This window comes from Ursus americanus, chromosome 4 (genome assembly GCF_024610735.1).
Source record: "Ursus americanus isolate L20-20 chromosome 4, mUrsAme1.1.p, whole genome shotgun sequence".
In the NCBI taxonomy this organism is placed as follows: Eukaryota; Metazoa; Chordata; class Mammalia; order Carnivora; family Ursidae; genus Ursus; species Ursus americanus.
The window spans coordinates 17,717,259-17,744,080 of NC_142130.1; positions in this window are offsets into that span (position 1 = coordinate 17,717,259).

Sequence of the window (26,822 nt, forward strand, 5' to 3'; positions counted from 1 at the left end):
TTTGGAGTACTGCCCTGAATTTTCTCTTTTGCCTATAATAATCTATTGTCCTGGATACCAAAAATAGTGTGGGGCAGGGATTATTTAAAGCTCTTCGGCAGAAGGCAGTAATGCAGTCTGCTGAACTTCTTAGAACAAAAGAAGTAAATTTCAGTTGAAAGAACTTTGGAGCTGTCTAGAGCAGTGGACCCATGTACTGGTACCATCAGTATTTTTGTTTGCCTTTATTTTTATTTTCCTAGAGCTGATGAAGGCCCCCAAAACCAGGCAGAGTAAACATTTGAGTTAATAAAATATAATTAGTAGGCCTTAGTTGGGATAACGCACCTCGAAAAACAAAGAACAAAAACCAAAAAAGAAAAAGAAACAACACAAAAGCAAACAACAACAACAAAACATAAGGAACCATTTTTAGAATGTTTAATTAAGTTGGATGGTGTTGGGGCACTAGGAAGGACCACTACTCTTTGCTTAAATATCTTTAAACAGGAGCCCCAACCCTTCTGGGCAACATGACTTCTTCATCAAAGGTCTCAAGAAGCTCCTCAACTATTTGAAGGGTCTATTAGTTTTCTATCGCTACTCTAAAAAATAACCACAAACTTATGCTTAAAACAGCATAAATATATGCTCTTAGAATTCTGGAGGTCAGAAGTCTGAAATCAGACTCATTAAGCTAAAGTCAAAGTATTGACAGTGTAGTTTCCTTCCAGAAACTCTTGGCCATTACTTGGCCTTTTCCAGCTTCTGGTAGCCACCTGCATTTCTTAGATGGTGGCCCCTTCCCTCATCTTCAAAGAAAATCATTCCAATCTCTGCATTCATCATCACATTGCCTTCTCCTCTGTAGGCAAATCTCCTCTGTCTTTCTCTTATAACACTTGTGATTACATTTAGGGCCTACTTGATTAATCCAGGATAATATTTTCATCTCAAAATTCTTAACTTAATCATATCTGCAAAGTCATTTTTGCCATATAAGGTAACATTCACAACTTCTGAGGATTAGGATGTGAATACCTTTTTGGGGGATAGTTTTAGGAGGTAGTACAAAAAGAGATGCTTTATATTGAATGAATATGCCCTTTCTCCAATGGTGGGTCAAAGGTACAAGAAGCCCAGAGAACACATGTGAAACTTGTTATAATATTCTGCTTAAGAAGACTTATGTTGGAGAGTGAGGGGAGTCCAGTACAGGGTTTGGTTAGGGAAGACCACTGGAAAATCAGAAATTGAAGAGGGAGGAAGAGCAATCAGCCAAAGGGTGAAAATTCTGGCATCTGGAGATTCATCTCAGAGGGGCCCAGCAGAAGAGCCATTGAAGAATGTACCAACTCCACCTACTCAGGAGTCATCAGGTTTAATCATTAATCAGAACCATGGACCGTGGACTTAAGGCAGTACTGGAGACAAATGGGCAGATCCAGGTTTTGTGAGGTACTAAACACAGAATTTGAGAAGCTCTCTTTGAGAAAAATAGGAAAACATCACAAATACAAAATTAGCTAGAAGGCCTTGGAAGGGGCCTTAGCAAATTAAGAGCTCTAAAGTTTGATTTCAGTAGCTTTATGGTAATTCTGTGAAGTGAGAATTTTCTGCTCCCTTTCCCCCTCTCTCTTCCTGAACTCCAACTCCAGAAGGGTCTAAGACCAAGATTATCTAGGGAGGGCAGATCACCCCTACTAACGGCCTTTGCTGGAATAGGTAGTGTAGAAAGAGATCTGTGCCTTGTAAAAAGACTAAAGCGTTAGCAAACATACTGAATTGAACATTTAATTATAAATTAAGAATGTACTTTTGTGACTTAAAAAGACTATAGCACTGTACATTAACTATGAGTAACCAGAAACATCATGGGTTCTGCCAGGTTTCTGTTTAGAGGCTGGAGAAAGATTCTCCCATCAAATACATTTTAAAGTGACAATGGGAAGTAAAAAGCTGTATTTTGATTATATTCCATGAACTGTGCTTGTTCAGTAGACTGGTAATAGGTGGTGGTGAGTTCTACACCACTAACATGTGCAAGCAAGTGGTGTCAGCTTGTCAGGATTTTTATAGAAGAGTTTTAAGCATCCAAGTGTAGTTCTACTAAGTGATCTTTAAAATCACTCCTAGTTCAGATGGTTTCTGGTTCTTCCATGCTACTCAACCACTGATAACAGAGACTTTTCTAAGAAAAATTTTGACAAAAAGAATGAAAAGCAAGCAAAAGGGCTTGAAGATGATGATACATAGAGAGGAATGAATCTAGCAAATGGTACAAAAAAGGGCATTTGCCCTTCTTCCAAAGGGCAAAATGTTGATTTCCTTTAAAAAATATCTGAAATGCAGAATGAGAAAAATAGGTGGAATAGATTTGGAATTTAAAATATTACTGCTGACTTCTGGTTTCTGGTCTGGCACATAAGGACTTGGAAACTGCCACTCCACTCTAACAAGTGAAAACCTGAACAAACTGTAAAAGCAACAGATCTTCTTAGATCCTTAAGACTGGTAAGGTCACAGGGCAAACTGCTGCCCCAAAACTGGAGAGACAGAAAGGCAGATACAGAGAATCACAACGTACTGAACCAAAAACCTCCATGGGAACCAGTGCCAGGATAAGAAAAACCTGAAATATAATTGATGAATTGCTGGAGGCTCAGTGTGGACAGATCTGAGAGTCAAATACTCCACAGAGACCTAATCATGGGAAGTAGAGGGGTGGAGGTGGGTCTTCATACTTTTGTGAGTTTTGCCTCTGGGGACTCAACCAGCAGGGGAGAGGAAAGAAGCCATTTAAAAATATATCAGAGTGGTCTGTTCTTCTTAACAAGGTCATCCCTCAAGAGAAACTGTTTAACCAGAGCTTAACCTGCTAGGATTTTATTAGAGCCTAACTAACCTTTGAGAAGGGAAATACCAATCTTCAGCCCTGTTTAGCCATATATCCCACCTAACAGGGAGGGGAGAACTGAGAAGCATTTGTGAATTTCATAGTCCAGAAACATAGGTTCACCAAAAGACTGAGACCGAGTCATAGCACTGTTCCTCCCCTATACCTTACTACCACATTACTAAAGGCTTATTTAGAGCAGTTCCTTTTACTCAGTATATCATGTATGCATATCAAGACAATATTACAAGGCATACTTAAAGGCAAAACATGTTTGAAAGGACAGATCAAGCATCAGAACCAGAGTCAAATATAGAAGCCATGTTGGAATTATCAGACTGAGGATTTAAAACAACTACAGTTAATATATATAATAAGATCTCCAATGGATAAAGTGGACAGCATGTAAGAATAAATGGGCAACATAAGTAAAGAGATGGGGGCACCTGGGTGGCTCAGTCAGCTAAGTGTCTGCCTTTGGCTCAGGTCATGATCCTGGGGTCCTGGGATTGAGCCCTGCATCAGGCTCTCTGCTCAGAAGGGAGCCTACTTCTCTTTCCCCCTTCTGCCTGCTGCTCCCCTGCTTGTGTGCTCCCTCTCTGTCAAATAAATAAATAAAATCTTTTAAAAAAAAATAAGTAGCAAAATGGACATTATAAGGCAGAATCAAAAAGAAACACTAGAGATTGAAAACACTGTGACAGAAATGAAGAATGCTTTTGATGGGCTTATCAGTAGCCTGTACACCAGTGAGGAAAGAATTCTAAGTTTGAGGATATATCAATAGAAACCATCAAAATTGAAAAGAAAATAGAAAAAAAGACTAAAAAGCCAGAATAAAATACTCAAGAACTATGAGACAACTACAAAAGGCATAACATGTGTAATGGGAATATCAGAAGGAAGAAAAAGAGAGAAAGGAATAGATGCAATATTTAAAATAATAATGACTGAGAATTTTCCCCAAATAAATGTCATACACCAAATCACAGATCCAGGAAGCTCCGATAATACCAAGCAGGATAAGTATGAAAGAAAGAAATAAAGAAATAAAGAAATAAAGAAATAAATAAAGAAAGAAAGAAACCAAATAAAAACAAAACAAAACTACACTTAGGCATATCATATCTAAAAATGCAGAAAATCAAAGATAAAGAAACATCCTGAAAGAAGCCAGACAGGGGGAGAAACACCTTACTTATAGAGGAAATACAATAAGAATTACATTTGACTTCTCCTCAGAAACTATGCAAGGAAAAAAGAAAGTGGAGCAAAAGATTTAAAATGTTAAGATTAAAAAAATCACCAATCTAGAATTCTGTACTCTGCGAAAGTATCCTTCAAAAGTGAAAAAAATAAAGATTTTATGGGACAAACAAAAACTGATGGAATTTGTTGCCAATAGATCTGCTTCACAATAAATGTTAGAAGAAGTTGTTTGAGAGAATTAAAATGATATAGGCTAGAAACTCAGATATATATAAAGAAAAGACAAGTATTGGAGAAGGAATAAGTGAAGATAAAATTAAAGCTTTTATGTTTCTTTTTCTTAACTGATCTAATATATAACAGTTTGTTCAAAATAACAATATCAATAATGTATTTGATTATGTATGCTGATGTATATATACATGCTTAGGTATAAATGAAATGAATGACTGCAGTGACAAGGACAGGAAGAAGGAATTAGGATTATATCATTATCATATCTACCAGCATTACCAATGAAGTGGCGTAATGTTATTTGAAAATGGACTTAGGTCAGCTGTAAATGTGTATTGAAAACTCTAGGGCAATGACTAAGTTAAGAAACAAAGTTAAGAAGTATAACTGATGTACATAGAAAAGATAGAAAATAGAATCCCCCAAATACTCAATTAAAAACTATAAAAGCAGAAAAAAAAGAGATGAAGATAAAAATAAGAGCAAAGAACAAGGATAAAAAAATAGAATATAGTAACAAATATAGTAGATATTAATTTAGATCAATAATCACTTTGAACATCAATAGTCCAAATACACTACATTAAAAGACAGAGACTGTTGGAGGGGATCCAACACAACATTCAAGTACATGTTATTTACAAGAAACTCACTTTAAATATAAAGACATATATAGACTTAAAGTAATGGATGGAGAAAGGTATACTATGCTAACACTAATCAAAAGAAAGCAGGAGTAGCCATATTAATTCCAGACAGAGCAGACTTCAGACTGGAGAGAGCTATCAGTGACAAAGAAGGACATTACATAATGACAAAGGGGTCCATTCTTCAATAACACATAATCCTTAAAGTGTATATGCCTAACAACAGAGTATCAAAATACATGAGACAAAAACTGATAGAACTGCAAGAATAAATAGGTGAATTTCCATTACAGTTGGAGACTTTAACAACCCTCTATCAGAAATGGTCAGATCTAGCAGGCAGGAAATTAGTACATAACTGAACTCAACATCATCAATCAACTGGATATCACCAACACCTATAAACTACTTAACCCAACAACATCAGAATACACATTCTTCTTATGTTTACATGTAACATTCACCAAGAGAGACCAATTTCTGTGCCATAAAACACACTTCAACAAATTTAAAAGACTAGGAATCATACAATGTCTGCTCTCAGACCATAATAGAATTAAACTAGAAATCAATAACAGAAAGATGGCTGGAAAACCCTAAAATAATTGGAGGTTAAACAATACACTTCTAAATAACACATGAACAAAGAAGAAATATCAAGAAAAATTTTAAAATATTTTGAACAAATAAAAATAAAAACACAATTTCTCAAAATTTGTGGGATATAGTGGAAACAGTGCTTAGAGGGAAATTTACAGCACTGCATATACTAGAAAAGAAAAAAGATCTGAAATTAATCATCTAAGTTTCCACCTTAGGGAACTACTAAAAGAAGAAAAATTAAACCCAAAACAGAAGAAAAGAAAATAATAAAAATTAGAGCAGAAATCAATGAAACTGAAAACTGAAGTCAATAGAGAAAATCAATGAAACCAAAAGCTGGTTCTTTCAAGAGATTGATAAAATTGATAAACCTCTAGTAAAGCTGACTAAGAAAAAATGAGAAAGGATACAAACTACTAAAATCAGAAATGAAAGAGAGAACATCGCTACAGATCCTATGGACATTAAAAGGATAATCAAGGAATTCTATGAGCAACTCTATGCCCACAAGTTTGACAACCTTGATGAAATGGACCAATTTCTTGAAAGACAATATCTGCCAAAACTCACACGAAGAAGAAATACACAATATGAATAGGCCATTATCTATTAAAGAAATTGAATCAATAATCACTTTTCAAAATAGAAATCACCAAGTAGATTCACTGGTGAATTCTACCAAACACTTGAGGATAAAATTATACCACTTCTCTGCAGCCTCTTTTAGAATTCTCTTTCTTAGCTGGAAGCAGAGGTAATACTTCCCAATTCATTCTATGAGGCCAGAATTATCATAATACCAAAAGTAGACAAAGACATTAAAGGAAAACTATATATACACCAACATCTCTCATAACCATAGATACAAAAATTCCCAACAAAATATTAGCAAATCAAATCCAACAATGTTTAAAAAGAGTTATACATCACAATCAAAAGGGGTTTATTACAGGTATGCAAGGCTGGTTCAACATTCAAAATAAAATTTATATAATCTATCACATTAGCAGACCAAAAAAGAAAAATCACATAATGAAAAAGCATTTGACAAAATCCAACACCCATTCATGATGAAAGCTCTCAGGAAACTAGGAATAGAGGAGAACTTCTCCAACTTGATAAAAATATCTACAAAAAACCTATGGTTAACATCATATTTAATGAGGACAAACTTAAAGCTTTTCCACTAAGATCAGGAAAAAGGTGATGATGATCCTCCTTACCATTTCTTTTCAAGATTGTATTGAAAGTCCTAGCTAATACAATAAGATAAGGAAAAGAAATAAAAGATAACTAGAATGGGAAGGAAGAAATAAAATTGTCTTTGTTTGCAGATGACATGATCATCTATGAAGAAAATATGAGAGAACTGACAAAGAAAACCCCTGGAACTAATAAGTGATATAGCAAAGTTGTAAGACTCAAGGTTAATATACAAGTCAATCACTTTCCCATATAGCATCAATAAACAAATGGAATTTTTAATTGAAAACACAATATCATTTACCTTAGCATCCCCAAAAATGAAATATTCAGGTATAAATCTAATAAAATATGTACAAAATCTATATGAAAAAAACTACAAAACTCTGAAGAAAAAAATCAAACAAGAACTAAATAAATGGAGAATTATTTTGTTCATGGGCAGGAAGACAATATTATCAGGATGCCAGTTTTTCCCAACTGGCATCTAACATTCAACATAATACCAATAAAAATCCCAGCAAGTTATTGTATGGATATTGACAAACTGATTCTAAAGTCTATATGGAAAGGCAAAAGACCCAGAATAGTCAACACAATATTTTTTTTTTAAAGATTTTATTTATTTATTCGACAGAGAGAGAGACAGCCAGCGAGAGAGGGAACACAAGCAGGGGGAGTGGGAGACGAAGAAGCAGGCTCATAGCGGAAGAGCCTGACGTGGGGCTCGATCCCAGAACTCCGGGATCACACCCTGAGCCGAAGGCAGACGCTTAACCGCTGTGCCACCCAGGCGCCCCTAGTCAACACAATATTAAAGGAGAAAAACAAAGTTGGAAGACTGACACTATCTGACTACAAAACAACAGTAATCAAGACCATGTGTTACGGGTGAAAGAATAAACAAATAGATCAATAGAACAGACCAGAGAACTCAGAAATAGACCACAAAAATATAGCCAACTGATTTTTGACAAAGGAGCAAAGGCAACACAATGGAGCAAAGATAGTCTTTTCAACAAACAGTGCTGGGAAAACTGGAAATCCACATGTGAAAAAAGAATTACTCTAGACACAGACCTTACACCCCTCAAAAAAAATTAATTCAAAATGGATCATAGAAATAAATTTAAGACACTGTAAAACTCCTAGAAAATAACATACAAAACATCTAGATGACAACGGGTTTGGCAATGAATTTTTAGAGACCACACCAAAGGCACAATTTATAAAAGAAAGAATTGATAATTTGGACTTCATTAAAATTAAAACTTTCAGTCAAGAGAATGAAAAGTAAAGCCACAGACTGGGAGAAAATATTTGTAAAGACACATTTGATACAGGACAATGATCTAAAACATATGAAGAATTCTTAAAACTCAAAATATGAAAACAAAAAAAGGATTTAAAAAATGGGTGACACCTCACCAAAAAAGATATATAGAAAATAAGAATATGACAAGATCCTCCACATGATATGTCATTGAGAAAATATAAATTGCACAATGAGCTATCACTACACACCTATTAGAATGGCCCCAATCCAGAACACTGATGACATTAAATGCTGACAGGGATGTAGAAGAATAGGAACTCTCTCATTCACTGCTAGAGGGAAATCAAAATGGGATAGCCACTTGGGATGGCAGTTTGGCAGCTTCTTACAAAACTAAACATACCCTTACATATGATTCAGCAATCGTGTTCCTTGGTATTTATCCAAAGTAGGTAAAAACAAGTCCACACAAAAACCCGTACTCAGATGATAGTAGCAGGTTTTTTTTCATAATAGCTAAAACTTGAAAGCAACAAGATATCATTCAGTAGGTGAATGGATGAATAAACTGTGGTACATTAAACAATGGAATATTATTCAATGCTAAAATTAAATAATCTCTTAAACCATAAAAAGACATGGAAGAACCTTAAATGCATATTATTAAGTGAAAGAAGCCAGTCTGAAAAGACTACATACTGTATGATCCCAACTACATGACATTCTGGGAAAGGTAAAACTATAGAGACAGTAAAAAAAATCAGTGGTTGTCAGAGGCTGGCCAGGGGCAGGGATGAATAGGCAGAGCACAGAATGTTTAGCGCAATAAAACTATTCTGTATGATACTATAATGGTGGATACATGTCATTATAAATTTGTCCAAATCCATGGAATTTACAACACCAAAGTGAACCCAAATGGAAACTATGGACTTTGGATAATCTTGATGTGTCAATGGAAGTTCATCAATTGAAATATATGTACCACTCAGGTGGGAGAGGCTAATAATGGGAGAGGCTGTGCATGTCGGTGGAGGGTGAGTTTTATGGGAAATCTCTGTATATTTTGCTTAATTTGCTGTGAAATTAAAACTGTTCTAAAAAAATAAAGTCTATTAAAAATAATAAAAAATGCTACTGCCCACACTGAAACATTTGCATGCCTTTGTGGGGGCCCCTGTTCAAAATATATGTTAATGTGAAAGAATAAGTTTACAGCCAAAACTCGTTTTTAAAGCTGGTTTCTCTCCAAATGTATGAGTGTTTTATTACTGTTATTATAAATGCCCTTTAATGCAGCCTTCTCATTCATTAGCTTGGAGAGTTCCAAAGTGAAATGAAAAACAACAGTTTCTTGACAAGCTTACAGACTTTAAAGCTGTTAGAGTGGGTGGAAGAAATGAGTATTGCAAAGCTTTATAGATATTGATAGGATTGCTTTATTCTGAAATGATGACATAAATAAGCCTCTTTAAAGGATTCACTGAGTGGAAATTGCCATGTCAATTTTGGAAACTTGATAAACTTTAGAACTTGGGTATAAATAATACATTGCCCAGCAAAACTTGAGCCAATTCTTTTATTGGTATGCTTACAAGTTTCTAAAGCTTTACTGTGACAATTTTCAAAAGGCAACCTCTAAGCTAACATTTTTTGTGTGCATATTACTGTCTATTTTAAACTGAGGAAATGAATTTTCTCTTAAGAAAGTAGAAAGGGAACTCATGTTTAATGTTTACTATGTGCCAGGTACTTAATATAAACTATCTCATTAAATCCTGACAACAAATCGGTGGGGCCAGTATTGTTACCACTGTTTTAGATTTAAAAAAATTAAGAAGTACTGAGAATAATAGTAGCTAAGGCTTACATAAAGCCATGTTTCACATACTTTTCACATGTATTGATGGATTTAGTTCCTCATAACAACCTGAAAAATATAGGAACAATAATTATCCCCATTTTATAGCTGAGAAAACTGAAGCACATAGAGACCAATGACTTGTCCAAGTAAGTAGCAGAAGCCAGCGATGCAGGTAATTTGGTTTGAGGCTGACTCTTTAACACTGAGCTATACATCCTAAAAACTAGCAAAAGACCTTTTAGCAAGTCCATGGTGGAACCATTTTTTTTCTCAGGTCTCTCAAACTTGATCTTTCTCATCCTTTAGGGTTCAAGTTTCCACTAAAATGAGAGTCATTATTACACTCCGACTCTTGAGGCGCTGTTAGGATAAACTGTTTCCCTGAGCTACATTGCTATATTATTTGTACTTCTATGCAGCAAACATTTAATTCTGATTTAGCTATACATGTAAACATGTAAGCTCTTTGAAGTCGTAGACTGATGTATTATCTCTAAGCCTCTAATTGTTGTATAGCAGTGGGTGCTCAGGAAATTCTGAAATGAACAAGGGGGCTATTTCTTTTTTTTTAAACAACAAATGTTTTCTTTTTTGTTTTCTGCTAAAAGGGCATATATACCTTGAATGAAAAGGTCTGTAACTTCTGTTATTAGCATAGAAGATTGAACAGTTTAAGTCTTTTTTAAAATTAGTTTCGGAGGTAGAATTTAGTGATTCATCATTTGCATGTAACACCCAGTGCTCATTACATCAAGTGCCCTCCTTAATGCCCATCACCTAATTATCCCTTCTCCCCACCCATCTCCCCTCCAGCAACCTTTAGTTTGTTTCTTAGAGTTCAGCGTCTACTGTGGTTTGCCTCCCTCTCAGTTTCTCTCTTATTTTATTTTTCCTTCCCTTCCCCCAATGTTCATCTGTTTTGTTTCTTAAATTCCACATATGAGTGAAATCATATGGTATTTGTCTTTCTCTGATTTATTTCACTTAGCTTAATACCTTCTAGTTGCCACATCATTGCAAATGGCAAGATTTCATTCTTTTTGATGGTTGAGTAATATTCCATTACACACACACACAAACACACACACACAAACACACACTCACACCACATCTTCTTTATTCATTTACCTGTGGATGCACATCTGGGCTTTTTCCATATTTTGGCTATTGTGGACATTGCTGCTATAAACATTGGGGTGTTTGTGCCCCTTCGCATCACTATGTTTGTATCCTTTGGATAAGTACCTAGTAGGCAATTGCTAGGTTGTAGAGTACTTCTATTTTTAACTTTCTGAGGAACATCCATACTGTTTTCCACAGTGGCTGCATCAATTTGTTTTCCCACCAACAGTGTAAGAGGGATCCCCTTTCTCTGCATCCTCACCAACATCTGTTGTTTCCTGAGTTGTTAATTTTAGCCTGGTGTGAGGTAGTATCTCATTGTGGTTTTGATTTGTATTTCCCTGATGTGGAGTGATTTTGAGCATTTTTTCATGTGTCTATTAGCCATTTGGATGTCTTCATTTGTCATGTGTCTATTAGCCATTTGGATGGCTTCTTTGGAGAAATGTCTATTCATGTCTTCTGCCCATTTCTTAAATGGTTTTGTTTTTTGGGTGTTGAGTTTGATAAGTGTTTTATAGATTTTGGATACTAGCCCTTTATCTGATAAGACATTTGCAAATATCTTCTCCCATTCTGTCAGTTGCCTTTCAGTTTTGTTGATTCTTTCCTTGACTATGCAAATGCTTTTTATCTCAATGAAGTCCCAATAGTTCATTTTTGCTTTTGTTTCTCTTGCTTTTGGAGATGTGTCTAGCAAAGAAGGTGCTGCGGCTGAGGTCAAAGAGGTTGTTGCCTGCATTCTCTAGGATTTTGATGGATTCCTGTCTCACATTTAGATCTTTCTTCCACTTTGAATTTTTTTTTTGTGTATGGTATAAGAAAGTGGTCCAGTTCTGCATATGGCTGTCCAATTTTCCCAACACCATTTGTTGAAGAGACTGTTTTTTTTTCCATTGGATATTCTTTCCTGCTTTATTGAACATTAGTTGACCCTAGAGTAGAGGGTCCATTTCTGGGTTTTCTATTCTTTTTTTTTTTTTTTTTTTTTTTTGACAGAGAGAGAGAGAGAGAGAAAGAGCACAACAGGGGGAGCGGCAGGCAGAGGGAGAAGCAGAGGGAGAAGCAGAGGCAGGCTCCCCGCTGTGCAGAGAGCCTGATGTAGGGCTTGATCCCAGGACCCTGGAATCATGACCTGAGCCAAAGGCAGCTGCTCAACTGACTGAGCCACCCAGGTGTCCATGGATCCTCTATTTTGTTCCACTGATCTGTGTGTCTGTTTTTGTGCCAGTACCATCCTATCTTGATAATTATAGCTTTGTAATATCGTTTGAAGTCTGGAATTGTGATACCTCCAGCTTTGATTTTCTTTTTCAACATTCCTTTGGCTATTTGGGGTCTTTTGTGGTTCCATACAAATTTTAGGATTGTTTGTTCCAGTTCTATGAAATATGCTGATGGTATTTGATAGGGATTGCACAGAATGTGTAGATTTCTTTGGGTAGCATAGACATTTTAACAATATTTGTTCTTCCAATCCATGAGCATGAAATGTTTTTCCATTTCTTTGTGTTTTCCTCAATATGTTTCATAAATAAGTCTACGGTTTTCAGAGTACAGGTCCTTTACCTCTTTGGTTAGGTTTATTCTTAGGTGTCTTATGGCTTTTGGTGCAATTATAAATGGGATCAACTCCTTGATTTCTCTTTCTTCTGCTTCACTGTTAGTGTATAGAAATGCAACTGACTTTTGTGCACTGATTTTTATCTCCTGCCACTTTGCGGAATTCCTGTATCAGTTCTAGCAATTTTTGGGCAGAATCTTTTGGGTTTTCTACATAGAGTATCATTTCATCTGTGAAGAGTGAAAGTGACTTCTTTGCTGATTTGGATGCCATTTATTTATTTATTTATTTATTTATTTATTTGTTTGTTTGTTTAAAGATTTTATTTATTTATTTTGACAGAGAAAGAGAGAAAGCACAAGAACAGAAAGTGGCAGGCAGAAGGAAAGGGAGCCCAATGCGGGGCTCAATCCCAGGACTCTAGGATCATGACCTGAGCCGAAGGCAGACACCTAACCAACTGAGCCACCCAGGTGCCCTCATGCCTTTTATTTCTTTTTGTTGTCTGATTGCTGAGGCTAGAATTTCCAGTACTATGTTGAACCAACAGTTGTGGGAGTGGACATCTCTGTCTTGTTCCTGACCTTAGGGGAAAAGCTCTCAATTTTTCCTCATTGAGGATGATATTCACTGTAGGTTTTTCATATATGACTTTTATGATATTGAGGTGTGTTCCTTCTATTCCTACACTGCAGAGAGTTTTTATCAAGAAAGGATGCTGTATTTTTGTCAAATGCTTTTTCTGCATCTATCAAGAGGATCATATCGTTCTTGTCCTTACTTTTATTAATGTGGTGTATCACACTGATTGATTTACAGATGTCAGGGATATTCGTCTGTAATTCTCCTTTTTGGTGGGGTCTTTGTCTGGTTTTGGGATCAAGTTAATGCTGGCTTCATAGAACGAGTTTGGAAGTTTTCATTCCATTTCTATTTTTTGATACAGTTTCAAAAGAATAGGTATTAACTCTTCTTTAAATGTTTGGTAGAATTCCACTGGGAAGCCATCCAGACCTGGACTCTTCTTTGTTGGGAAATTTTTGATTACTGCTTCAATTTCCTTGCTGGTTATGGGTCTGTTCAGGTTTTTCATTTCTTCCTGGTTCAGTTTTGGTGGTTTATACATCTCTAGGAATGTATCCATTTCTTCCAGATTGCCAAATTTGGCATATTGTTGCCCATAATATGTTCTTATAATTGTTTGTATTTCTTTCGTGTTGGTTGTGATCTCCCCTCTTTAGTTCATGATTTTATTTATTTGGGTCTTTTCTCTTTTCTTTTTGATAAGTCTGGCCAGGGGTTTATCAATCTTATTAATTCTTTCAAAGAACCAGCTTCTAGTTTTGTTTATCTGTTTTACTGTTCTTTTGGTTTCTACTTCATTGATTTCTGCTCTAATCTTTATTATTTCTCTTCTCCTGCTAGGGTTAGGCTTTATTTGCTGTTCTTTCTCCAGCTCCTTTAGGTGTAAGGTTAGGTTATATATCTGAGACTTTTCTTGTTTCTTGAGAAAGGCTTGTATTGCTACATACTTCCCTCTTAGGACTGCATTTGCTGTATCCCAAAGATTTTGAACAGTTGTGTTTTTATTTTCATTTGTTTCTATGAATTTTTTAAAATCTTCTTTAATTTTCTGGTTGACCCATTCATTGTTTAGTAGGCTACTCTTTAGCCTCCATGTATTTGAGTTCTTTCCATGTGATTGAGTTCCAGTTTCAAAGCATTGTGTCTGAAAATATGCAGGAAATGACCCCAATCTTTTGGTACTGGTTGAGACTTGATTTGTGACCCAGTATGTGATCTATTCTGGATAATGTTCCATGTACACTTGAGAAGAATGTGTGTTCTGTTGCTTTAGGATGGAATGTTCTGAATATATCTGTGAAGTCCATCTGGTCCAGTGTGTCATTCAAAACTCTTATTTCCTTATTGCTCTTCTGCTTAGATGATCTGTTCATTGCAGTGAGGGGGGGTTTAAAGTACCCTACTATTATTGCATTATTATCAATGTGTCTCTTTGATTTTGTTATTAATTGGCTTATATAATAATTTCTATAGTAAGGGATTCTCTAGTGTCTCCTATGCTTTATTCAAGCCCAGCTAGTATCTTTATAATTGTTGTTTTAAATTCTAGTTCAGACACCTTACTTATATATGTATTGATTAAATCCCTAGCAGTGAGTATTACCCCCTGTTCTTTCTTTTGGGGTGCATCTCTCTGTCTCATCATTATGTCCTGAAAAGAACAGAAGAAATAGAGAGAAAAGACAGTAACAACAACAACATAAAAAAAACAAACAAAACAACCCAGAAGAAAAAAACAAAACAATATAAGAAAAAATGAAACAAGAAAGAAAACAGAACAAAATAATAAACTAGATCCTGGGTGTATTTTGGTCTGTATGTTAAAAGAAACTAGATTACATCATAGGAAAGAAAGAAAAATTTATATATATATACCAAAATACAATACAATACAATGAGAGGAAAGCAAAAATAATATGTGTGTGTATAAAGTATATATAAAAATAAAAATTAAAAAACAATGAAAAAATAAGAACATAACTGAAAAAAAAAAAAACCCTGAAAGACCAAAGAGTAATAAAAAAACAACAAATACTATATACTGTTTTCCCCAAGGCTGAAGTTTTGCAGTTCTCTATGATTGGTAAACTTGGTGCCAACCAGTTGTTCCTGCTGGTCTTCTAGGGGAGGGGTCAGTTGCACTGATTCTCAGGTGCCCTTGCTCTTATGGAAATGCACTGGCCTCACCAGGGAGCCGGGCTCAGGGTAACCAGCTCCGGATTCCACTATATGGTGCTGTTTTGCTCCCTGAAAGTTGTTCCTCCCAGGGAAGGGGGGTGGTCCTCACCTTGCTTCTGCCTTTTGCTGGGCCTCTGAATGTAACTCTATTCTTAAACCCTACTGGCCAATGGGTGACAGAGACTATGTTCTTTGACACGTGAGTCCCCATGTGGAACCCTGAAACCACTACTCACTTGTCACTGAGAGTATGTAGCCTCTGTCTCCCAGAAGATACTACCTCAGGTTCTTCAAAGCTGTCTCCCAGAGACAGAGATATCCACCCTCTTGTCCAAGTAATGCTTAGGTAGGTTAGCCTAAGCATGTGTGTTGCAATGAAAGCAGCACTGAACATGGAGTCATACAATCTGGGTTTAAAGCCCAGTCCTACCACTCCCTAGTTGTGTGCTCAGGCAAGTTTATGAGCTTCAATTTCATCTGTATGAGTGTAATAATACTGATACATTGGGTTGTTTGAAGGGGTGATTGAGATTCTGTTTGTGAAAGTCCCCAGAACATTGATCCTCTCAGTATTTGGGCAATGTGAGTTCCATCCATTCCTGTAGGGATATTTCTAGTGGGTCTTGGCCTCCTCCAACCTGCATTGCTGCTCTGGCTGCTGGTTTCTGGGCTCTCACCACTCTGGCTTCCTGAGATATTCAGTCCACTCAGTGCTGACTTCAACCCCAGAGGCCACTACATGAGCCTTGTACTTCCCTGCACTCTGGTCAGAGCTCTCCTCAGCACTGCTCTTGCCGCTGGCTCCCTTCCAGCCTCCAACACACACCTTACTACAGATGTCATTTTTCCTTAGGCCTTCATTGAAGCTCCTTTCAGCTGTCATCACCAACTCTATGGAGACCTTCCAGTTTTGTCTTCCTCTAACCAACTGACATCTTACTTCTCAGAGTCCCTGTTCACTATCCATGTAGTCCACACACATGACTGAGAGCCTACTAAGTCAGACACCTAGCAGGTCAGACACTGGAATCACTGGGCTGTTGCCCTCAAGGAGCTTAGAATTTAGAAGGGGAAGTAGACAAACTAGTTATAACAATACAGTGTGAGATGTGTCAGAAAGAGAAAAGCAGAGAGCAGAGATGAGGCAGGGTTTCTCTACAGACCCACCCCGCCAATATTCCAGTTTTGCAATCTCAGAGAGTTCTATGTCAAAAGCTTTGGATGCAGGAGAACATGATCACAGCTCCCAAAGGCTGACAATGAAAAGGTCTTGCAGGGTTGTTATTATAACTTTCCTGTGCTGTGTTTCAGGGCTGGGATCAGTGATATGTGCTTATATTCTCTCATGTTAGCAACCTACTTTGCTTCCTAACCCCCACACTGGAAGCAACCACTTGTGTAACTTCCACCCATGGTGGTCCCTTTCCCTCTAATGCAGACAGGCTTACCATGTCCCTTAGACCCTAACATAGCACAGGCTATAGGCCAAATTCATTTATTCATCCAGAAAACACTAACCATGTCTTATTAAAACTGTGCAGAGTGCCTCATGGTTAAATAAAAATGACTCCTCTGACTATAGGACCTGAGCTTTGGTTTGTTTTTACACCAGTGAAGGTAGATTTGGGCAATACTCAACTCTTTCACTTGTTTCCCATGAAACCAGTGGGACATTCACAAATAACATTCACAGAATATCAGGATGTGAGGTCTTCACAAGTCATGTGAAGATAATTGGCTCACAAGGGAACGGGACTCAGAACCCTAACTTCATCAGAGATACATTCTAAGTTCTTGACCTAAAATGCAGTCATCAGCTCTGAGGAGAGGTCCAATATATGGATTCAGGGCCATAGCTGCTTTCTATGATATGGAGCTAATGAGCCAGTTCTAAGAAATATACTGTAAAGAAAAGCCTATGCATATTCATATCAAAGTTTCCATCAATTAACAGATTAACAGAATGAAATAATTGCTAAAATAGATAAAACAAAGCATATTAACAAGAGAAGCCATGATTAGAGAAAGAAATTCTTGTATAAAAAAATTTCAAAACTTGGCCCTCAAATCATGCATTCTCGAGGGTAGGGACAGTCCATTTATCTCTGTATTCTCAGAACATAGGAGATAGTTTTTTGAACACTGCTTAATAAATAGTAGGTACAGGTATCCAAAATGATTTGCCAAAACTCTGGAATAATATAGCTTATAAGAAACTAGTTAGTTGGAATAATATGTGCTTATAATAACATAAGTCAAATACAAAATAACACACAAATCTGTCTTATAAAATATGTTATGTTTTAGACCAAATATTAATATAAGTACGAGTTAAGAACATAAAGATGTGAACCAAGAATTGGCAAGGAAGAAATTCTAAAAATGCTTTCAAAATTGTTGAAAATGTTTACTAGTTCAATTCTTATATAGTTTGTGAATATAAAGACAACACAAAAATTTTAAATTAAGGGTGGTGAAGGAGAGCTTAAAATTTGGTGAAAATATTTACTCCCATCTGTCTGCCATGAATTTATCACTCCCAAAGAGATTGTTGTGTTTTTAATATTCCCATGTAATCAGTAGAAGATACATGCAAACTGGGCCTTCAGAATAACAACATCTTTGAAAATTGTCATTGTTGTTCTCTAAACCATCCATTTCCAGATTCTTAAAATACCTCTAGCTACTAACAGAACCATTCAGAAGTATGTCATTTTGGTTCACTGAAATGAATCCCTTTCTTGCCCAAGAATGAAACAGTCATTTAAAAACAACCCTTTTCCCTTACAAAATAAAGTACCAAGAAGATTAAAAAGTAAAATAAAAGACAGTAAGAAAATCTCTTACAAGAGGCTACTTGCTGTTCCTGCAGGAGACTTGCCCCTTCTCTTCTATGTGCTGCAATAACTCTGGGACCCCCAGAACTGAGGCACAAATAATGCAGGGTGCCTATCTCCATCCAGCCTTTCCTCTACTTGGCATTACAGCAGCTAGAAGGTAACTGACATGCCTTGTGGCTGCTTTCTAACTCTTCCAACCACAGCCTACAAGTTCATTAAGTTCAGCCCCACTCACTCCCTAGAACTAGCCAGAAGAAAGCTGCTACCAGTCAATGAGTAGATCCACTGCCTCCAGAAAGAGAAAGGCTGAATTTAAAAATGCTAGCGTGGATTTTGGGCAATGCTATGAAAAATAAGTACTCTTCCTAGATTCCCCCAAGAGTTGCTGGGGACGATGGGAGGAGGAAGAAAGGGGTCTTTGAAATATTTGTTTCAGAACTCAAAATTAAATTCATTATTTGTACTCTGCTGTTATTTTCTTTAGTCTAGAATAGCATCCCAAATGAAGATTAAAACCAAACATAACTTGTCATAGGGATTGATTTCAAATAATATAATACCTAACATGATTTCACATTAATCTTAATAGTTATTTTAAAAATACAGGTACTGGTTTTCTTAAATAAGAAACATTGCAAAAGAAATTGAAAATAATCTCTGACTACATATATCCTGATTTGTTTGTTTTCACTCATCCCATGTCCGTATATTGAACGCTTATGGCAGCCCCATAGCACTAAGTCGAAGAGCAGTGTGGTGCAGAGACCCTTGCTATTCAAAGTGTGGCTCCAAACCAAAATATGGATATCAGCAGACAGTTTGTTAAAAATGCAGAATCTGAACTTGTATTTACCAAAATTCCCAGGTGATTTATATGCACATTAATGTTCATAAAGCACCAGTGTAGAAAAGCAGTCTCTAAGTTTTATTTTAAGCTTGTATCCCTATCCATTTTTAAAAAGTAATACTCTCCAATACATGTGTATATATTTAAAAATGACATATGTACTACTATAACAAAGCACATTACATATTTTATAAAGAGTGCATAAAAATAAAAATAAAAATACTAAGTTAAAAATAGACATTCTAGTAATTTCTTGCCATTGCCTCAATGGATCGTCTTGAGCACACACCCATTTGCAGATCCCTGGTCATGAGGCCAGTGTACTGGGTTTAAGATATGAAAACTTGGGTTATATACAATGGAGTATTACTCAGCTATCAGAAAAAACGAATTCTCAACATTTGCTGCAACATGGACAGCACTGGAGGAGATAATGCTAAGTGAAATAAGTCAAGCAGAGGAAGACAATTATCATATGATTTCTCTCATCTATGGAACATAAGAACTAGGAAGATCGGTAGGAGAAGAAAGGGATAAAGAAAGGGGGATAATCAGAAGGGGGAATGAAGCATGAGAGACTATTGACTATGAGAAACAAACTGAGGGCCTCAGAGGGGAGGGGGGTGGGGGAATGGGATGGACTGGTGATGGGTAGTAAGGAGGGCACGTATTGCATGGTGCACTGGGTGTTATATGCAACTAATGAATCATCGAACCTTACATCAGAAACCGGGGATGTAATGTATGGTGACTATCATAATATAATAAAAAAACATTAAAAAAATATGTCAGACTGCAGTCCAAATTATACTTACATACGGATATACAAATATATGTACAGATACATATACAGATATAAACATAGATCTGATATTTATTCTACACAGATACCCAACCCCTCATGTTCATTCTAAGGAAGAAAAGGGTCAGTCAGTCAGTATTAGCAGAATCAACTGTCTGAATTTTACGTCTGAGTAGGAGATAGTTTCAGTAATTCTTTGTGGCTTTTCTCCCATTATTGAAATTTTCCTGGCTGCTATATTCTCAATGGTGATTTTGTTGGAAAGTATAACATCAGTAATTACCGTATTAGCTCACACAAGAATTAGACAGGGTGTGTGCTTTGTAAATGTCATTTGATATTTGCATGCAGCATTTAAATTCCTCCTAATGTTAATGCGCCACAGAGATCTTTGTATTATTTCTGAGATGTTTCTTTTGTTAATTTTGATACTGCTTACTACAGGCATTTCAGGAGTTAGTGGAAAAGTTAGACTTTTTGTTTTATAATGCCACAGACACTCAGTAAGCTTAATAAAGAAATGAGAATTCGAGAATTATGTGAGGAGATTTTAATCTCTGATTTATTGTTTCCTTGAATTAATTATTGGAGAAGTAGAACAGGCTCCCAAAATCTGATCCTCAGAGTTCAAGGGAGGGCAAGAAATAAGACAAGTACAGGCAGACATAGCGAACTGCAATACAAGTTGATTAAATATCACAATAAATACATCTTTCCATGCAATGTCTTTTGAATTTCACATTTAGTTTTTAGGTTTCTGTGAATGATGTCATTGGAATGGCAATTTCCCCAGAGTTAGAAGTAGAAGCATGTGGGGTACATGAAGTTTCACTTACATTTGGATTCTTCCTTATATTTGTCTATTATATCTTATATATCTTATATTTGTCTAATATATCACCTATTTTGGCACTTGGCATCATTTCTTACTATTATCTTCAGTGATCAGTGTTTATTTCCATGAATGGACTTGTTCATCTTGCAAATCTTATGTGACTTTAAATATTTTTAATTCTATTTTTTATTTTTTGAGGAACCTCCATTGTGTTTTCCACAGTGGCTGCACCAGTTTATATTCCCACCCACAGTGCAGGAGGGTTCCCTTTCTCCACATCCTTGCCAACGCTTGTTATTTCTTGTCTTTTGGTAATAGTCATTCTAACAGGTCTGAGGTGGTATCTCTTTGTGGTTTTGATTTGCATTTTACTGGTGATAAGTGACGTTGAGCATCTTTTCATGAGTCTGTTGGCCATCCGGATGTCTTCTTTGAAAAAACGTCTGTTCATGTCTTCTGCATATTTTTTAATTGGGTTATATGTTTTTGGTCTTGGGTCGTATAAGTTTTTTATATATTTTGGATACTAACCCTTTATTGTATATGTCATTTGCAAACACCTTCTCCTATTCAGTATGTTGTCCTTTAGTCTTGCTGATTGTTTCCTTTGCTGAACAGAAGGTCTTTATTTTGATGTAGTTCTGATAGTTTATTTTTGCATTTGTTTCCCTTGCTTCAGGAGACATATCCAGCAAAATGTTACCAGGGTCGATGTCAGAGAAATTACTGCCTGTGCTCTCTTCTAGGATTTCTATGGTTTCAGGTTTCACATTTAAGACCTTAATCCATTTTGAGTTTCTTATTGTGTATGGTATGAGAAAGTCAACCAGTTTCATTCTTTTGCAGGTAGCTGTCCAGTTTTCCCAACACCACTTGCTGAAGAGACTCTTTTCACATTGTATATTCTGGGCTCCTTTGTTGAGGATTAATTGACCATATAAGTGTGAGTTTATTTCTGGGCTCTCTATTCTGTTCTGTTGATCTATTTTTGTGCCAATACCATACTGTTTTGATGACTACAGCTTTGCAGTACATCTTGATATCTGGGATTGTGATACCTCCAGCTTTTTTCTTCTTTTTCAAGATTGTTTTGGCTATCTGGGGTCTTTTGTGGTTCCATACATATTTTAAGATTATTTGTTCTAGTTCTATGAAAAATTCTCTTGGTATTTTGATAGGGATTGCATTAAATCTGTAGATTGCTTTGGGCATTTTAACAATATTTGTTCTTCTAATTCATGAGCATGGAATATCTTTCCATTTATACTTGTGTCATCTTCAGTTTCGTTCATCAGTATTTTAGTTTTCAAAGTAGAGTTCTTTCACCTCCTTGGTTAAATGTATTCCTAGGTATTTTATTATTTTTGGTGCAATTATAAATGGGATTGTTTTCTTAATTTCCCTTCGACTACTTTATTTTTAGTTATAGAAATGCAACAGATTTCTGTATATTGATTTTGTATCATGCGACCTTACGGAATTCATTTATCAGTTCTAGTCATTTTTTGGTGGAGTCTTTAGGGTTTTCTATATATAGTGTCATGCCTTCTACAAATAGTGAACATTGTACTTTTTCCTTACCAATTTGGATATGTATTATTCCTTTTTCTTATCTGACTGCTATGGCTAGGACTCATGGTACTATGTTCACTAAAAGTTATGAGAGTGGACAGCCTTCTGTTTCTCCTGATCTTGCGGGAAAGGCTCTCAGTGTTTTGCCATTGAGTATGATGGTAGCTGTGGTTTTTCTTATATGATCTTTATTATGTTGAGATATGTTCCCACTAAACCAGATTTATTAAGGGTTTTTATCATGAATGGATGTTGTACTTTGTCAAATACTTTTTCTGCATCTATTGAAAAGATCATATGGTTTTTATCCTTTCTCTTCTTCATGTGATGTGTCATGTTGATTGAATTGTGAATACTGAACCACTCTTGCATCCCAGGAATATAACCCACTTGATTGTGTGAATGATTTTTTTAATCCCGCACTTGTATGTGTGAACGATTTTTTTAAATGTATTGTTGGAATCACTTCGCTAACATTTTGTTGAGGATTTTTGCATCTATGTTCATCAGAGAGAGATATTGGCCTGGAGTTCTTTTTGTTGTAGTGTCTTTATTTCATTTTATAATCAGGGCAATGCTGGCTCACAGAATGAATTTGGAAGCTTATTTTCCTCTTTTATTTTGTGGAATAGTTCGAGAATAGGTATTAACTCTTCTTTTAAATGGTTGGTAGAATTCACCTGTGAAGCCACCTAGCCTTGGACTTTTGTTTGTTGGGATATTTTTATTATGATTTAATTTCATTGCTGGTAATTGGTCTGTTCAAATTTTCTATTTCTTCCTGATTTGGTTTTGGGAGGTTATATTTATATTTATATATATATTTATATTTCTTCTAGGTTGTCTAATTTGTTAGCATATAACTTTTCATAATATTCCCTTATAATCCTTTTTATTTCTATGGTGTCAGTTGCTATTTCTTCTCTTTCATTTCTGATTGTGTTTACTTGAGTCCTCTCCCTCTCTTTTTTGATGAATCTGGCTAAAGGTTTATCAATTTTGTTTATCTTTTCAAAGAACTAGTTCCTGGTTTCATTGATCTAATCTATTCTATTTTTTAGTTTCTATTTCATTTATTTCTGCTCTAATCTTTATTATTTCCTTACTTTTCTTGGTTTTTGGGTTTACCATATGATCCAGTAATTCCACTGCTGGGTATGTACCCAAAGAATATAAAACACTAATTTAAAAAGATGAATTCACCTCTATGCTTATTGCAGCATTATTTACAATAGCCAAATTATACAAGCAGCCCCACTGTCCATTGATAGATGAATGAGTAAAAATATGGTATATACATATAATGGACTATTAATCAGCCATAAAAAAGGAACAGAATCTTGCCCTTTTCAACAACATGGATGGATCTAGAGGGTATAAAGCTAAGTGAAATAGGTCAGTCAGAGAAAGACAAATACCATATGATTTCACTCATATGTGGAATTTAAGAAACAAAACAAACGAACAAAGAAAAAAAGAGACAAACCAAACAACAGACTCTTAACTATAGAGAACAAACTGATGGTTACCAGAGGAGAGGTGGGTGGGACGGGTGAAATAAGTGAAGGGGATTAAGAGTACACTTATCATAAGGAGCACTGAGTAATGCATAGAATTGCTGAATCACTATATTATACACCTGAAACTAATATAACACTGTATGTTAACTATATTGGAATTAAAATTTTTTAAATAATGAAAATAAAGTAAAAAAAGTATTTTAAAATTATGTGGATGAGTTTGTTTGTTTTTGTCATATAAAGGATCTTGCATAGTAATCCTTTGACCAAATTTGATACTTTGATACAAATTTGCAGAATCCTCACTGGGGCTCTTAGTCATGTACTCATTGGTACATTCACCCCCCTACTCCCTTAAAATTAATAATTCAATGTGATCTTACAGAATGCCTTAGGATTTTATAACTTCTCCTTTAAAAAGCTTATAAAAGTTTTAAAACTGTAATTCAAAACAAAATCAAAGAACACAGATAAACAAAAAATTTTATCTTCTTAAAATGAATGTTCATAGTCTCTTCCCCCAACTCCTGCAAAGGTAGGGATTATCAACATCAGGGTTAGATCTTTTTTCTACAAATATATATATATTCTATAAATATATATTTGTAAATATATGCATAGTATATTGTATAATACATATTCTATAAATATATATTCTACTAATATATATTTGTATATATACAAATGTTTGTAGAAAATGTAAATATATGCATAAAAATTTATGCATATTTATATATATTTGTAGAAATACATATTATTTATATATATGTATACACACATATACACACACAAATATTTTTTCACAAATCTAGGATCACATATTAAATGTTACTTTATTTTATTTTTGAAGATTTATTAATTAATTTTAGAGAAAGAAAGAATGAGTGGGGGGAGGGGCAGAGGTAGAAGAAAAGGGAAAGAATCTCCAGTAGATTCCCTGCTGAGCATGGAGCCTTATGTGGGGCTCAATCTCATGACTCTGAGATCATAACCTGAGCTGAAACCAAGAGTCAGGCACATAGACTGAGCCACCCAGGTGCCCCAATATGTTATTTTATTATATGAATTTTTTTACTTCACTATTTATCCTGAATATACTTCCTATCCTATAACAACTTAAGAAATTATATACTGTCCTAGAATATCATTTGTATTAGATGCAAACAAGTCTAATGTTTGCAAATATCATAATTTAATTGAACTATTCTCATCATTGGATAATTTGGTTATCTCTAACATAGTGGCTTTATCACCAATAACCTTTTGATTTGCTTACCCTAGTACATATTTATTTTATTAGTACAGAAATTTTTGAAAAGTATTAGAAATACCCAAATTTTAGCATTCTTTGATTCTTACATAACAGTCCACCTTAATTTTGCTCATCCTAAACAATAATCCATAACTCATTTGAGTAGGCCCTTGTGGAATCACCTGTTTGCTCGGCATTCAACTCAACTTTTTGCCCACTTGGCAATGCCTCTTTTCTACACTCCCTCTTGCTCTCATCCTCTATCTTCCAAAAAAATCTACTTGCATGCATTTCATTAATAGGAAGGCATATTTAATTAATAATAACTTAATGTTTTTCTTCCTGAGATTATTTGCATTTTAACAGGGATCAGGTCCTTTTATTAAAAAGATGAGACTCTACTGGAGGAATTGTAGGCATCTGCCAGAAGGCTGGGAAACACCCTTATAAACAAATCATATAATGTATTGCTTATTCTTCTTATTTTAAGGTTTTGGGAATAATGTTAGCTGCTATTTATTCATCAGTTAAGTTGTAAATAGGCCTGATATATCTTGAGTCCTTCATATGAGTCAAGGTGGCAAACTAGAGAGTTAGCAATCTCAGGCAAAGAAGACATGTTGTTGTAATGCTGGGATGTCCGTTAGATCGCTGACTTTATTTACTTTTGCTACCAATTCCTTCATATACAGGAAAAAGCATAGTCTTACAAAATCAGGAAAATTTGTACTGAATTCAAGTGGGGAAAATGAGAAATAGTAGTAGACAGGAAAAACTTCATTTCCATTACACACACACACACACACACACACACACACAATATGAATGAGATAAGGCTCTACCAATAGTCCAATAAGAAGCCAATCATTTAAGTGAGTTATTATTATAAATGTAATAATAGAATAATATACATAGTAAAATGGAACCAGAACAGCCATGAACTCAGCTTGAAGAGGTCAGTTAAATCCTCACACAAGAGACACTGCTTGAGCAGGGTTTTGAAAGAGAAATGAGTTTGCTAGGTATCTGGGAAGAGAGAAGGAACACAATGTGCAAAAAGGTGAAAGAACGTATTAAGTTCAATAAACTGCAGATATTACGATCTTAGAGTACAAAGTGTTAGGCACAGAATAGCAGAAGATCAGATTGGAGATGTGGTCCTGGAATTATCATGCAGACTCTGTGTGCTGTGTTAAGGAGCTGGGGTTCTATTCTTTAGTCCAGTGGTTCATCATTCTAGCTACACATTAGTACTGTCTAGGAAGATTCTAAAAATACAGATGTCCAGCCCCCACCTACATGTGTTTGAGGGGGGAGAGAGATGCTGGTTCAACCTTGGATGTGGCAAGTTGGGAATACCTATGGGGCATTAAACGTGGGGATGGAGAGATCCCATGAATGGCTGGATATATGTCTGGAGCTTTGCAGAAGTCTATGAGCTCTGAATTTTCTGTGGGTACAGAGAGTGCATGGTTCATTAGCCTAAGTATAGGTAAAGCTACACTTGAGCCCCAATATAACAACCTATTAGTTCTGTTATTTTGGGAAAGTTCCTTCTCTCTGAGCCTCAATTTCCTAATTTGGAAATGAAGATGCTTGGGAACCAAAGGAGATCATAAATGAGAGAGTCCTTTGTAAAGTTTTATGTGGCCATGTAGCCTCATTATTATCTTTAACAACTCATATATATATATATATATATATATATATATATATATATATATATATATATAATGCAGAAGAAAATATCAGACCAGTAATAAGTGATCTGTCCTCAAGTCTCATTTGTCATTT